Source organism: Anabas testudineus, chromosome 23 (assembly GCF_900324465.2).
Source record: "Anabas testudineus chromosome 23, fAnaTes1.2, whole genome shotgun sequence".
NCBI lineage: Eukaryota > Metazoa > Chordata > Actinopteri > Anabantiformes > Anabantidae > Anabas > Anabas testudineus.
In genome coordinates this window covers 9,881,524-9,897,304 of record NC_046631.1, presented here as the reverse complement: position 1 = coordinate 9,897,304, position 15,781 = coordinate 9,881,524, and positions in this window count along the sequence as shown.

The window sequence follows — 15,781 nt, the reverse complement described above, 5'->3', positions numbered from 1 at the left end:
AGGGCCAAGCGCCAGGAAAGTACATCTCAAGGCACATTGAATTATGTGTAGTACGCCTCTCATTCTTAGTTTTCATCATCTTTATGAAACTCTTGTCAGAAAATAGTCAAAGTAAAATGATTCTTCCAAACCCCACAATGTGCTCAATGATACAGTATTTATCTTTAAATATAATACTGTTGATGTTAAAACTCTCACTTCATAAGATCTGTGTGCATAGCAGCTGGTCAAGGTTAGGGAAAGGTTGTGGTTATGTTTAATAATTAAATGGTGATGTGAGGCTGTCCCCAGGCTGCTTAGAGTAAAATGCCAGTGTCAGCATGCTCACAACAATGGTAAATATGACAATTCCATGTTCAGACACTGTTTATTTTAGTTTAGCATGTTAGCAAATTTATTTAATATTTGCTCGTTAGTACTAAACAAAACTCAGACTTAATCTAACCATCATTAGGTTTGCAGGAACTTGATGATAAAGTATGAGTCAAAATATTGGTGGTACTAAATCATTAGGTTACATCATCTGGAAACCATAAATACCTGAACAACATTTGTGCAAACCCACTGAGTAGATGCTGATACTCAAGTGGATAAATCAAAACTTTGATGTGAGGTTTGTTTTTGAACCCCCAGTGAACCAGACCTCGTCTTACAATCATGACTGGAAGGCGTCAGGGTGGCGACATGTTTAGAGATAGTGGATCATGCTGTCACAAGTTTAGCCTCTGTATTACCCAATGTCTGCATTAGTGACCATGTGTTCAGGTCGCAAATTTAAGTCTCTCAGCCTCTGGCTGCTTCTGTGTAATTTACTTTGTCATTCAAAGTTCACTAGATGTTTTTTTGGTTCAATCATGACACATATGAACCCCAATGTGTAAATACAGACTTGGTTATGTTTTAATGCCCTTTATTGAATTTGAAATTTCCACAACTGCTCACGACTTGTATCATAACTTGAAGTTGTTCAGTGCAGTTGAAATGACACATTAAAGTGATCATAAGTTGTTGAAATATATTTTCAAAGCAGATAAAAAAAAATATATATGCGTATTGTCGCAACACTATACCAGTAGTGATATTTTAGCAAGGATATCCTCGTCACAGAACAGCAGTAGAACAGGGAAGTTAATCATACTCGTGACATTCATAGTGACTGAATCTGTATTGACATTGTTTATTAAAAAATGTCTCAGCACATCTCTTCTTACACCTTTATTAATATATGAAGGGACTGCCTATCAATGCCTAAACCAACTGAATGACTTAACATGAAAGAAGGACCCTCATCTGCTGTCTTCCTCAGTTTTTTCCCCCTTTCTTGAAGACTAAAAAGGATCAGATATCAATGCAGGTTTCATCCTGTCGGACTTTTCCACTCTCAAAAGACCACATATGAAGAGGCCCCAAATGTGTTGAAAGTGTCCATCTTGGTCCAAATAAGATGGATTTTTGGAAGGAAGGAGAGAAGAGAAGCTCATATTGAAACCAAAGAGGCAAAGGAGGCAAAGAGGAAAAGAGCATGGAAAGAGGTCAGAGGCCAAGTGGATTACTGCATGATTACTGCATAAAGCCAGGTGTCCAACACAAATGCTGAGCTCATACCTGGCACATTTTCCAACAATGGGATCTAGAGAGGACAAAAACCCATCTGCATCTTTCGGTCTTTGGTAGATGATGGAAAGCAGGCCTTTAAAAGTGAGTGTGGAGCTAGTTTTTACCATGACACGTGGCTGTTGTGGAGACGTGGACATCTTGTGGAGATCTAACCTGTGACCTTGTGGTTAATAGGAAACTTTGAGAGAAATACCTTTGGGCCACAATCAGTCAGACAACATGTCTGTGGTGGATCAAGAGTGTCGTATTACAAACAAGTTATTAAAGCTACTCCTCCACCTTTGTTGTCAGGTGTTACAATCAGCAGCGACAAAAGAAGACGACAGGTGTCTGGAGACAGATAATTCAAAGGACAGTAAAGCTCATGATGGGATCACGAGACAAAAAGAAGCTTAAGGATGTCAAAACAAAAGAAATGAATCAAAGAGATGGAGTGGTGTCAAAGAAATGCACTCTTTTAAAAGTGGGATTTCAGGTGTAGTATGGGTTTCAAGGAGAGGTCAAATGATTCCTGTCAAGGTGTGACCTCTGTATCTTTTCATTTCACCGCAAATCACAGAGGATTTGCAAGAAATCAACAGGAGAATTTTGGTGAACTGGATGTTACAGTTGTAATTTTGGTGGGAGTAAAAGGACGACACTAGCTTGTGTTCATGTCACAATAGAGAACACTGTTTGAAATATTATTTTAATATTTAAAAATGAGTTTACTTAAATATGTTTTACTGCACATTTGTGAAAAGTGACGTTAACACTGTGAGTGTGCACAATACAAATGAATGGGTAGAAATTGAGATTGTGTGTGATAAAGACTTTATCACCAACTTAATCTGAGGGAAAACTTAGTGAGTTTGTGTTTTTTAAGTTTATATCAGCTCCTTGTAGCAGTCGCATTATAAAATTAAATAAATCTAGCATTCTGTAACAAGACAGTAGACCAACATGCAGAGTCACCAACTCCTGGAAAAAAATCCTCCCCATATTATGCTGAGAATGACCTAGCATGTCTTTTGTGGTTAGGTAGACAGCTAACTCTGCTCCGCTATAACAAGCCGTTTCTGCTGTTTCATTTAGAAAGTTGGTGCAAGTGGAGCCTTGATGTGGCTTGATTTACCAATGGAGGGGGGTGTGAGGGAATTGCTGTGTGTGAAGCTGTAGGGCCAGGTGGCACATAGGGGAGCAGCATTTTTCAGAGAAATGGCTCAATAAGAATTTTTTCCAGGTAAAATAAACACGTACATTCGTAATGCTTCTTAACAAAGAGCAGTCCTTGTCTGTCATTTGGTTGTTATTCTTACTGACAAACCAATGGAAGCCTGTGACTGCAGGACTGTACACACAAATCCCATCCCACACTCTCAAAGTAATCTACCAGCAGCGAGGTGGAGAATGTCTGCCTTTCCCATCTCTGACTGGAGTATCTCAGCCGTGATGGACAAAACAGACCCTTTACACACATGCGTGCTCAGACACAAGTGCACAAACACACAAATGCAGAGAGGCACCAACGATGGCTGTGACAGACCAACAATTGGGTTCTAGGCCAGTGGCACTGTGGGAAATGACCTTATTTGGACCAATCAAAGTGAGGCTGTGTGTTGATGCTTATTCATATGATAATTGCTCTGGAGGATTCCCGTCAGTTTTGTTCACTGTTTACACCCTTTCTGTTTAGAGGCCCACACACGCAAACACACACATTAGCTTGGTCAGTTAACTGCCAGCTTTAATGGGCATCCTTCATGTTTGAGGTAAGAAGAGTACCGTGCTGCCAGTGTGATAGACCATTACTGCAAAATAAAAACCAGTAATGCCGTCATTAGTGGCCTGGTGAAAGGATTTTACTGGCGAGTGGACGTTTTGAAGGACATGCTGTTCACATTTTCAGTTCTTTATCATGAGGATGAAAACTAACTGCACAAATATGAGATGGGATTTAAAAAATTATTTGAAGCACATGTTGCTATAATGCTGGTCTGACTGTTTGTTCCACATTCCAGTCAGGAATTAAGTGCAACTGTGTATGTGGGAGACAACTTTGCCAAATAGCATCTTTGTAAATCTAAAGAAATGTTCATCACCTTTTGTTGTCACTATAATGTACATCCACACAAAAGCCTTTTCAGGGGGCACCTCCAGCATTCACTATTCCTCCTCTGCCCCATGTGACTTTAGGGGGAGAAAAAAGTCACACAAGCAATAGAAACAAGTGGTGTTTTGGTATAAACGTGGCCATTCAGGGACGGCAAGACTTTTTGTCTCCATGGTAACAGGCTCCTGCACAGCACAAAGCAAAGTAGAAGAGGAAATACTTCAAAAAAAGGCCAAGTTTACATCGCACCCTGTAATAATGGAGCGGGATATGGTGAAATAAGCAAACACAGCTGCCTGGCTGGTGAGCAGCATAACATTAAAACATTGATTAATTGTGATTGCATGGCTGGAAAAAAAAAAAAAAATGAAAAGAGAGAGAGGGGAAAGATTTAGGTTAGATAGATCAAGCATTTATAAACCCAGTCTGTGAAATCAAGGAGAAATTGTGAACAAATAATGTGCAACCATCGGGTAGTACTGTCTGTGCAATGCAGCCTTCACATTACAAAATCGTCCAATTAATCTCATTACAAATACATAGTCAAACAAAACGTCCTGGCAGTTGAATATTATGGTATTAGAGCACTGATTGCATGGTTTTAAAATGGAGGATTAGCATTATGCTGCATTATGGAATAAAATATTGGCTGAAGCTTTTAAAAGGGCCCACAAAGAAAATGTATTTGCAAACAAATACATTTTAACCATCTCAGCATCTTTGTTGTATTTTCTGATTTTCAACAAACTCCACTTTTTTCCTTTTTGGGTTATTCACAGATCTTTTTAGCCAACTGTTAAAACTTTCAAGCATTTTGAGCCGCTGGGAGTAAGTGGGTGTATAGTATGTGCTGTCTGAATATGCTGCAAGGCTGGGCTGAAACTACAATTTGCACACCCTCTCTTCTCAACACTACCAGAATGGAATGCATTCTTCATCTGCAGTCCAGTAATCAACCAAATCGGATCTTGTTAATTTGATATGAACGTGAATTAATCGGTAGTAGGTGAAGGAAGTGGGTGAGGTCCACAAATGACTGATTCCAAGTCTAATATATGTTTGCTTTTGTTTGATGTCATGTTGGATTTAATTTTTGTGCAAACTCTTGATTTCTGCATAAGCTCTACATCAAAATTAGTCAAATTATTACAGACGTTAATTTAAAACAGACATTTTTACAGTCAGTCTGCCTGTAAAAGACCTAGAACAATGCAATCCACTTCTTCCTACGGTTCAGTAAACTCACAGTAGTTAAAGCTATTTTTCATTTCGACAAAGAGAAATGTTTCACCCAGTTATTTTCTTTGAAAACTGCTTCCAAAATGTAGTATCGCCTGTTTGTAATTACTGAAAATAAGAGTCAGAATTTCCTGAATATCTGTGAAGAACATAAATGAATACACGTGGCAGCTTAGACATTACTGTATATTGGAGGCTGACTGCTTCTGAACTCATGTCAGATCTGCAGGATATGTTGGAAAATGTCAAATGTAAATTAGGCAGAAGCTCAATTTGCAGTCCTACTGCTATAATTACTATAATACTGTAGATCCTGCAGTTTTTAATACACTGACAACCTAATTAAAGGGCTGTGACTGCTAAAAATATAATTCAATTTCAGTGTGGTTTTAGAAGCTTATTAAGCTTATTAGAAGTAAATACACATATCTGCAGGTGTTAGATTGAGGAAATTAAATACCACAAATTAACAATAAGAAACCCACACTTGACAGTTTGAGGCCACTGTTGCACAAAGAAGGAATAGGTTTTATAACATTCTCATACCACAACTGGATTATATGAAGCATGCATAACGTAGAAAAAGGCCAGAAAATGAAACTGTGAAAGTGCTGGTGTGGCAGTCCAACTGGTCAATTGTTTTTCTTTTTTACTAATGTCATTAACTTTTATTTTAACCACTGTGGTTCAAGTTACCTAACTTTAATTGTAACCTAAACCAAACCCGTAACCAAAACCATTTTATGTCATATAAGCACAAACACATAATCATATGGTGTGCAATCTCTGCTGCTGTCAAATAATCCTTTCATGGCGGCGCAACATTATTTTGTCATTACTCACATCCACAAATCTGCAGTCCAGATTTCAGCCGCACTTAGTGATGTCCTGGACCATAAGTACTCTGTAAATACAAGTGTTCAGTTGGTGTTTTGCATGGGTCTGGATATGTTCGGTGGGCATATTTCTTTTCTTCCATTTCGGACTGTTTCTGATTTACTGGGATGAGGTGAACAGCCAAGTAGCGCGAGTCTGCCAACACAGAGAGTGCGACCCTCCCTGAGCCACTTGGGTTAAAACGGTGTGAAAGCTGCCAGGCTTTTCAATGAAAAGAGCTTTGAGATCTACACATCTACATTTTCCCTTCTTATAATTCTTATAAGTCTTATAATTAGACGTCATGGAAATAAAACTCAGTGTAGTGTTAAGACTGTGGTGCATTTGCAGTTGCTGATTATCCTCAATACGTGCCAAATGCTACTCACTTGTATGTCAACGTCAAGCTGCTTTGGGAGTTGATTAGGTACAAAATAGTGCAGCATTTAACATGCAGTTCACAATTCATTAATTTAATCTCTGCATGTTTAAACATGTATTTTTCAAAGTGGATGTGATTTTTAATCATCCTTACTCAAATGGTGCAACTTCATTGGGAAGTTGCATTAATCCATCATGACGGGACGTGCAGTAAACAGAGGCAGCAATTTGCGAGGGTGGGACATCCACCAAAGCAGGATGAAATCTGTCAGTAACACTCACATCACATATCAAATAAAGATGCCAACGCAGTTTAGCTTATCAGCATAAGCTAGAAATCAAAGGTACATGTAGATAACAACATGTAATATGTCAGTTGAAAGATCCTGACAAAATGAATCCATCCATGACCATTTAAGATAAAAATAAGAAGAGATTGCATTCATTGCTACTCAAAGGCTTTATTTTAAATGGCATTCTTGTGATTATTTGACTTTTTCACACAGGCTTTGTAACATTAAACATGACATGAAACATATACATATATATTATATAAAATACAAATAAATACAAATATTTTTTCCATTAAAAATACTGTTTCCAGTCAATACCTATATGTTGTGATTTCTATTCATGTCATATTAAAGGGAGTGTCCAGTCCTTCAGCACAAGACCAGGTTAATCTGCCACCTTCACATTTGACTTCATATTAAACAACCACCATGCATTGGTTGTGCAAAAAAATAAATAAATAAAAAAAATAAAAAAAAACTGATGTGGTTTAAAGGAATGTCTATTCAGTGTTTGTACTGCATTTACTATGCAAAGCTTGGCTTGGGTCAGGGTTACATATCAAAAGAATGAAAAACTGTTTTCAGATTGATTTATGTGTGTTTTGTGCAGGTCATGCAAAAAAAAAAAAAAAAAGAGGAAAATTCCAATTTGTATTAACTGTCATGCCCTGAAACCTGAAAGATCATTTTCAAGGCTACTAAAAAAATATATGTATGTATAGTTTTTGGTAGAAACATTCAAACTGGCTGTAAAAGAGGTGATGTCTTCACCAGGTGAGCTTGGTGCCATTCAGCCTGCCTGAAGCAGAAAGTGTGTGACGGAGAGAGGCATAAAGTGTCGAGAGCTGTCAACTCACCATGGCAGACAGTCATCCCTAACAAGGACCGGTTTGTGTCTGCCACTGTGAGTGTGTGTTTATGGACGGAAGGAGTGTTAATGTGCTTATGATATTAGGGGAAGAAATTGAGAGTATGTAGAAGACAGTGGCAGGAGAGTGAATGAAGTCACTCTAGGTGCTTTTAAACAGCTTCTCAGCTAAATACACAAATTATGAAATTACTGTAAAATGTAATGAGGTAGAGTTCATTTGGGCCGCAGAAACAAAGCCCTGTCACTCTGGAGGACGCACAACTGCCAGATGACTAGATAAACAGATGCTGACCTCACACCTGCATATGTGACACACACACACACACACACACACACACACACACACACACACACACACACACACACACACACACACACACACACACACACACACACACACACACAATAACAGAATAATATTAAATGCACTGTTCCAGTCCAGTGCGAGTGCAGATGTTCATGTGAGGGACCAGCCAGTTGTTTCATAAAATGTCTCCAATATTTTTCGGCACAGCACAAATGGAGCATTACGTAAACTACAGTACATGACTGGACAGCGGACATGGATTATAAACAAGCCAGCAAAACAAGAGCAAAATGTTCCTGCATTTGAACACCGAAATACGTAATTGCTATTTATTTATTATCCATTTGGAAAGGAGAGCCTACCAAAGGCAGCAGGAGGCTGGTAGAGAAGATTTTCCACTTTCATAATTTCCATGTCTGTCACTACATGCTGAAGATGTTAGAAATGTAGTTTCAGCATTTTCATTGCAACACATAAAGCTGTAATATACTAATACACACTGTGGTTTGCGTACAAAAGAAAAGGTTGAAGCTTTTGTTGAGTAGAACAAAGCTAGGTGTTGATTTGAGTCTTCAGCCGGCTGCTGTATTCAAATTAAAAAGTTAAAACATAAATCCTAAGACCTCATTGACATACAGTTTGTTGCTGCTGTTTGAGGTCTGTTCTGTGTTTCACTGAGGTCCATGAGGAACAACATCTCATTTCTGTGGATGTATGTCAAATGTGTGGAAACAATAAACCTGAGCCTGAACCTGAATTGTTTTTCCACTCACTACTTACTCCTCCTCTTCTATCCTAGAAGTATCTACAGAGGATTTCACAAATCTGATCAACACCAGCCAGAATTTCTAGGTAAATTCCAAATCAGGGATGCAGTCTGGAGTTTTATGGATGCCTTCAGTTTATTTGGCCTTAACTTTCCAGTTTCAGCGGGATCCTTGAATGTGGTTTCAGTGTGCGCCACGACTGAGTCTTCCTGCCTGGCTTCTGCGAGCAGACCACTGCAGGCTCTATTGATTTTATCGCTGACTTGGAAAAGCATTTGCATCATTTGACAGAATTTTCAGCAGATCCACTGGAAAGTTCTTAACAAACATCTTGAACCATTATACAACAACATGGAAACTGTCTTAATCTATTCATGGACCTTAATAAGTGACTCCTGCTCATGAAGCAAGAAACAAAACACTGGTGTCTTCAGCTAAATTGCACTTTTGAGTGCTTGGAACAATTGATTTTAATTGGCAGAATCTCAAACTTTATGTAATGGAAAAATTTTAAACTTTTGAAACTTTATATGAACCATTTCTTTCCTCTCGTTCAAGCATGTCCAAAACAATTCAATGTGGTATCTGGGCTACATAGCTCCTCATAAGGCAGGACAGTGTCCACACCCTGCACTGGCAGAAGCAGCTTTTGGTGAATAGAAGGTCAACTATCTTTCCTCACCGGGAATTTAGGTCAGATGAGTCTAAGGTGCCAGTGTTGATCCCAACTTAACAGAAAGTAACCCTTCACCAGACAAAACACTTCCATTGTATACTTTGGAGGGCTGTTTCCAGTCATACAGACACTAAGGCAGACAGATGGCACAGTCTGTATTCTGAGAAGGGTTCGTCTGTTCCACCCGCATCCATCATTTTGCATGCCAGCAAAGTAGTTGTCCAACTTCCCCTTTTAGCTTTTAAGTTTATTTCTTCAGAGTATGTGGTAGGAACCTGCCGGTGTTACAGAACAGTATGTGACTTGCATAAAGAAATTTCAGAAAAACACACGAAGAGGAATGTTATTTTTTATTTCTGTGAATAGCATTAATATTCACTGGTGTTTTCTTTGCAGCACAATCAACAGAATGAAATTATAGTTTGCTACAATATGCAACATTTGGGGCTCAAACTAGCTTTTGCGTTAGTATGTAATGCTCTGGGTTTAGCCTTCTCCGATTGGTTCGAAGGGGGAGCCTCGTTAGAAAACAAGGTAATATGTCTGCACTCCTGCAAGTGCTGTTCTGTGAGTATGTGCCACATTAAAGGTTTGAAAGCACCTCCCCACAGGTGAGAATTCCTCATTGCAATTTTAATTTCCGTGATCATTTCAAGTGGGCATCCTTAAAATATGAGTGAATAAGTTACAGAGTTTTGATGTGGTGGAGAAAGTAAAGTTGCTTTTAGAGGAAAGAAGTAGCAGGACAACACAGAAGAAGAGAGGAACAGAATAAGCAGATGGAGAGGGTGTTGGTAGAGCCAATTAGGTGTAGGCCACATCTGTTCTATTCCAGACGCTTCATAATTGATCTGAGGTTCATGGCAGACCAGCTTCGCATGGAACGGATGAGATGCGGTCAAACTTTTTTCCAGCGTTCTCATGACGCCTTCCAAAAGGCTGTGAACACTCCAGAACTTTTAAAAGTCCATGTGTATTCCAGTATAAGATGAAATTAAATCGCCAACTCACTGGTGCCGTAGCAGCCAGCGTATGGCAGGGAATCAAGGGGTTGGAAGCCAATCAGTGAGTCTAAGGCTTTACTTACTGGATCGAGTGTTTCAGGACCAGAACCTCTGTCTGACTGGTTGAATCTGGATATTTTAGCTCTTTAAAGACCAGCAGGCCAGAGGATCATTCAGTTGCTCTTGGATCACTGTAAGTTTACTCTAGAGTCTGCCCCCATTCTTTCCACATACTTCACATTTTCATATCCAAGTTAGTGTGGCTTTGCAGTGTCTGAAGTCTACAACAGACAGGAAGGATGACCACACAAAACAGGTCACAATGTTTCCACCTTAGAAATGTCTGTTTTTGTAACCCTGACAGCCACAACAAAAGGTGTAGATGTTTAGAACCAATCTGGCTGTAAAACATATTTTTAAAGATGTTTTTCTTGTGTGTCCCACCATTACACAGTCACTCTGGCTTAAATGATGGCTTTAGAAACAGGTCTTGATCATATCAGTTTTTGGTAATAGATGGTAGATGACCCCAGTCAGAACATCAGGCTTTGGTTAAAATTTTAGGGAATTGTACAAGAAGTTGGACCAAAAACAGACTCGGATGCAACATGGATGAGAGCATTCAGAGTAATCACAGATGTAAACACACAGTACTCTTAAGCCTTAGAAACTAAATGATTAAGACTATCAGCGTCCATACAGAGACACCACCCCTTTATCCTACAATATTTGCTGCCAATTTGTAAAACCAGCACTGTGAAACACAGATTATGTGTTGTTGACACTGGAGAAAAACAGTCAGACATCAGTCAAGTCGTCATGTTACAAACTCCCCTGCTGTGAAAACAGTTGTATAATGAGTCTGGACGATTTTTATCAGATCTGAGAAAGAAATGTTGCTGGAGTATCCCAACTTTGAGCTTTGAGAATATAGATTTACAGCAGTGAATTTACATTAGCAACACTGCACAAATGAAATTGTGCTTTTGATACCAATATTGTGATATGACGGTTTTTATTTGAAATGTATAGGGGATCAGGTGGTACTTTTTGTACAGCCAAAGTTAAATAAACAAAGAATTTATTCAAGTTTCTAAAGTCTATAATTTATTGTAGGCATCCCTCTACAAATGCTCCATTAAAAAAAGCACACTCTGCAATTTGTAAATGTTTAGACCTGAGTCACAGTCACAGTCAAGAAAATGATTTACTGGTGTTAGACGTAAAACATCCAGGTCACCCACAGGGGTGTTTTCCCACAATCCTTCTTTAACAATTTTTCTTTGAGACACTTTCATACTCCTGGAGGAGTAAATGGGCAGATGTTAAACTTGGCTATAGCATTTCTGCACAAAACATGGATAAAATATTGGATTTCAATAACAGTCAAAATGTGCAAACTGTTGTAAAACCGTAGTAAAGTGTTGGGTAAGAGGTCACCGTTACACAAGAACTGACACGGACAGCTGGCCTGTCCATAAATCCTTCTTGAAAATGCAAACTAACTGGATGCTTCAAAGTTTTTGTGGTAAGTTGGCTGTTGTGCTCTGTGGACTCTTCATTTGGGAACTGTTGATTCATAAATTACAGTGGATTTCTTTGTGCAGTGGATGACTTTACTATAACTGTTGTTAAAACCACATTAGTGACTTGTTTGGTACAATTTCAGGTGCTGTAATGACTTTGTTTTAGTGTGGGACATCACTCCCTAGTGTGTTCTGTCTTAACAAATTTAATCTGTTTTCGGTCTCTGAACTCCTTTTTGGAAACATTTCACGCTGAAGAAGAGTTAAGTCTGTTATTTCCTTTGCCAAGTGTTGCTTCACTCTCTGCTGATGCAGCAGGAGAAGGGAATCTTTGAAAAGCAGATCAGTGACCTTGGGTGAGTGTGTGCAACAATATCAGACATAAAACAGAGTTAAACAGAGTTAAAAACAACTGTTGGATTAGTTGCCAGAAATGTTTGCACAGCCAGACACCATCTCCCGAGACAAACGGCTGCTGAATTTAGTAATTCTGATGTTTTTAGAGTAATTATAGGGCTGACATTTATTAATAGGTTTATTAGGTGAAAGAAAATATTAAATGGATTGTTATGAAATTTGGAATAAACATTTGTATCCACCCTAAAAGTAAATAGTAATAACTTTGCAGACTGTAACTACTTTAATGTTTTTCATCTTAAATGAACTTTGAAATTGTTGAAAGATGCCAACTTAATTATTCCTCATTGAAAATCTGTCAGTCCAACCAGAGCTGCTGATTAAATGTGAACAAACTCCTGGGTGAAACATTCATTCACACTACTACGCTTTATTGGATATCGTGTATGTTTGGACTTGTCTTCTTTTCACCCAAGCATCCAGTTTTCTGAAGCCTCATTCCACAGCCTTCTTCAGTCTGCTCACATTAAAGCTGTGTAATACCCACTGTGATCAGACAAATAAGTCGTGTCTTATTTGTCAGCTTGCTGCCAATGCTACTAATTTACTTTATGGCTGTCAAATTAGAGACAAAACAGGAAGTGGAGCCAGCTCTTATGTCAGTGTGAGCTGATGACAGACAGTGATTTGTGGTGTCAGGTGATTTGTTGACAACTGTATGAAACCGTAATGTGTTTGGGTCATGTAATGTGGTGCTTCAGCAGCACCAGCAGCTTAAGGCCAGAGAAATGTTAACAAGTGGTCTCAGAGAGTTTACTTAGTCGTTCTTTCCTTACATCCTCCTTAATGACTCAACTAGCTTTGTCTGCTGCAATTTCTGCTCAAAGCAGACATCAGTAAAAATGGGAGTGGGGAATAATTGCTTAGGTAATGTCTGCTGCTCTGTGCGGAAAACTGTGTCCTAGTTGTCATCCTCAGGAGACATGCACAATTAAAATATCCCTAATTATTTTATGTGTAACCCTTTTACAGTCTTTTTATTCCACTATTTTTGGGCCTTTCGGAGAGTGTTTTTGTTATTAGTGACCTGGTTTGCCTCATTTTAACCTGTCTAGACCTTGATTAAGGTTAATATCTAACACAGGAAGGTGAAGAAACAAGGGAAGTGCCTCCTGTGGTGACGTGGTTTATTGTTTTTTAGTATCCTGTGCCTGAGGCAGACATATGGTTGAAGACCTGGTGAGCAAAAGTACACTTTAATTGACAATGGAGTGCAGAGTGAAAAATGAATGATGTAGATTGACTTAATGAGATACCAGGAGTATTAATAGTGATATTTCATTAGATTATTAAGATCAAATGCTCTTCCCTCATTGTAGTTACTTAAAAGTGGGTCGATTAATGAACCCTATAAAATGTGTTACTAAAACCAAGTGGAATGCCATTTAACGCAGTTTGTGGTTTTAAAATCGTTTTCATTCATGTTTTGGGAGACACCTGAAGGCTTATGGGGCTCCGGTTTAACTGCACTGCCAGGGTAAAGCTGGGAATTTGCTAACGTAACAGCAAAGACAGTCCTAAAACCAGACTCGGAGTCTGATATACTGAATGTTTGACTGCTCTCACACGATTATCAGCTACCACTTGCAGTATTTGTAAAAAGCAGAACAACTGGCCAGTTGGATGACAGTTATTAAGAGGACTGCACAATATCTATTAGAAAGATAACATAGACTGTCTGGAGGCAACAGAAGAAGAAAGGATGCAAGTTGTCTTCCCTCTGAATAAATAACAGAGACCCCAGGTTGGCTCTGTGCACACACACAGTATTACTATTTGCAGGAGTCCATGTGCAAACAAACCGTCTTTAACAAATGGCTAAAGGCAAGAAAATCTGTTGAAAGCTAAACAGGTATTGACTTAATGGTAAACAACCATTAGATTTAATACTTGGTGGGTTTTTTTAAATGTAAATTGCCAACCTGCATTTAGCCAAGTCTGAGATGGAACATGTGAAAAAATCCAAGCAGTGTTCCTGACTTGGCAGCTCAGACGCTTGTGCATTTACTCCCTAAATACAAATGAGCTGAAAGAGAATTTACAAGCCATTAGATTTCATCATGTCTAACTTCGTGATTTTGTTTGAATGTGCAAATGACACATGGTTTCTGCAGAGGTTTACAGCTTATATAATATGTCCTCAAGGAATGAATAGGAAAGCCACACAGCCATAAGGAACATTTTGACGGGAGTATCCCCACCTCCACCACTTTTCACTGGGATCAGTTATGTTTAATTGATTTTATCTCAAGTGTATATAGGAGACTCTGAAGCTCTGCTTTACAGAAAGATGTGCTCTAAAGCTCTCCGTGTCATTTTGTAAAAGAGGAACACTCACAGGCCCCCTTGTGGAGTCCCAGAATAACAAAGTGCATACGTGAACAGAAGAGGAAAGACTGTAAAGATGTCTTTATTAAACCTGCATGAGTGGATTACAATTACATATAATTTCACTGTGCACAGCATGATGTTTTGCATATGTGCATATCCTAGAGAGTCCTAGCAAAATCTCTCAGCTGTCACTGTGTGTTGTCAGAGCAGGTCCAGGTCAGGAGCACATGATGGGCTACGTGTATGTGTGTGTGTCTAGAGGTCCCTCTGGCTCCCATGGTTTCTCTCTCTATCCCCTCCTCTCTTTCATTCTCCCCTCCCTCTTTTCCTCCTTCCCTTCTGTCTCACCCCCATCTCCCAGCTAACTCAAGCGCCACCTCCCTTTCACACGTGCAATAGCAGTCTGCTCTGACCGAGGCAGCCATTTTAACCCTTCACAAGGACTTTTATATCCTTGTGAGATTAAGTTTAAGTCTCAGAGGAGAGTGAGGTCACGATGGTCATTTTAACTGCAGAGTTTGGGTTAAGGTTATAGTTAAGATTAGGCTTGCTTTGATTTAAGGTTGAAGGTTAAGTTGGCAGAGATAGCTTGGTTTAGGGTTTGGGCTGGGCTAAAAGAAGTCGATGGGAGGTTTTCACAGTACAGTACAGTACAGTATTAGACAGATGAATGTGTGTGTGAGTGTTTGTGTGAGTGAGAGTGAGAGATAGAGAAAAAAAAAAAAAGACACAGATGGGCAAGCATCCCTTTACATAGCAAATATACATCTGCATGTGTGCTTCCTGCAACTGCATTCAATTACTATATGTGAAAAAAGAACAGCCACAAACTATTTGGTTTCAATCACTGAAACATATCCACTTCCCATTTGTATGTTTTCTATAAAATTCTTCCTGGATCTCATGAAACTTTTAACATACGAGTTAAAACTGCAGCACTTATGTTTATAAGCTGTCAATATGGGCCAACAAATTCATTGAAATGGACAAATTTCCAGATATTTTCCGGCCCGTGGTACATCTGGGAAAGGAGACCACTGAGATTTATAAATATGAGAATTGGAATGACATGTGACCGGTACCACAACCGTTTGTCTGGTTGGCTCACATGCAGGGTGTAATCCCTCTGTTCTTTTTCATCTTCCCGTTCTCTCTTTGTGTTGCCAGATTCCTGTTAGAGCTTATTGAATGTGGTCTGCAGTGGAACAAAAGCCCCAGTATTTACACCTATGGGAGACAAAAATACAGCAAGACACTTTGTCAAAGAGTCGGTGTCAGATAAAATTAAACAACGTCATAGATCTTGATGAAAAGATGTTGAAGGACCAGTTTATGCACACTGGAGAGTTGTGCCATCTCTTTCCAAGACGAGGAAAAATGGTTT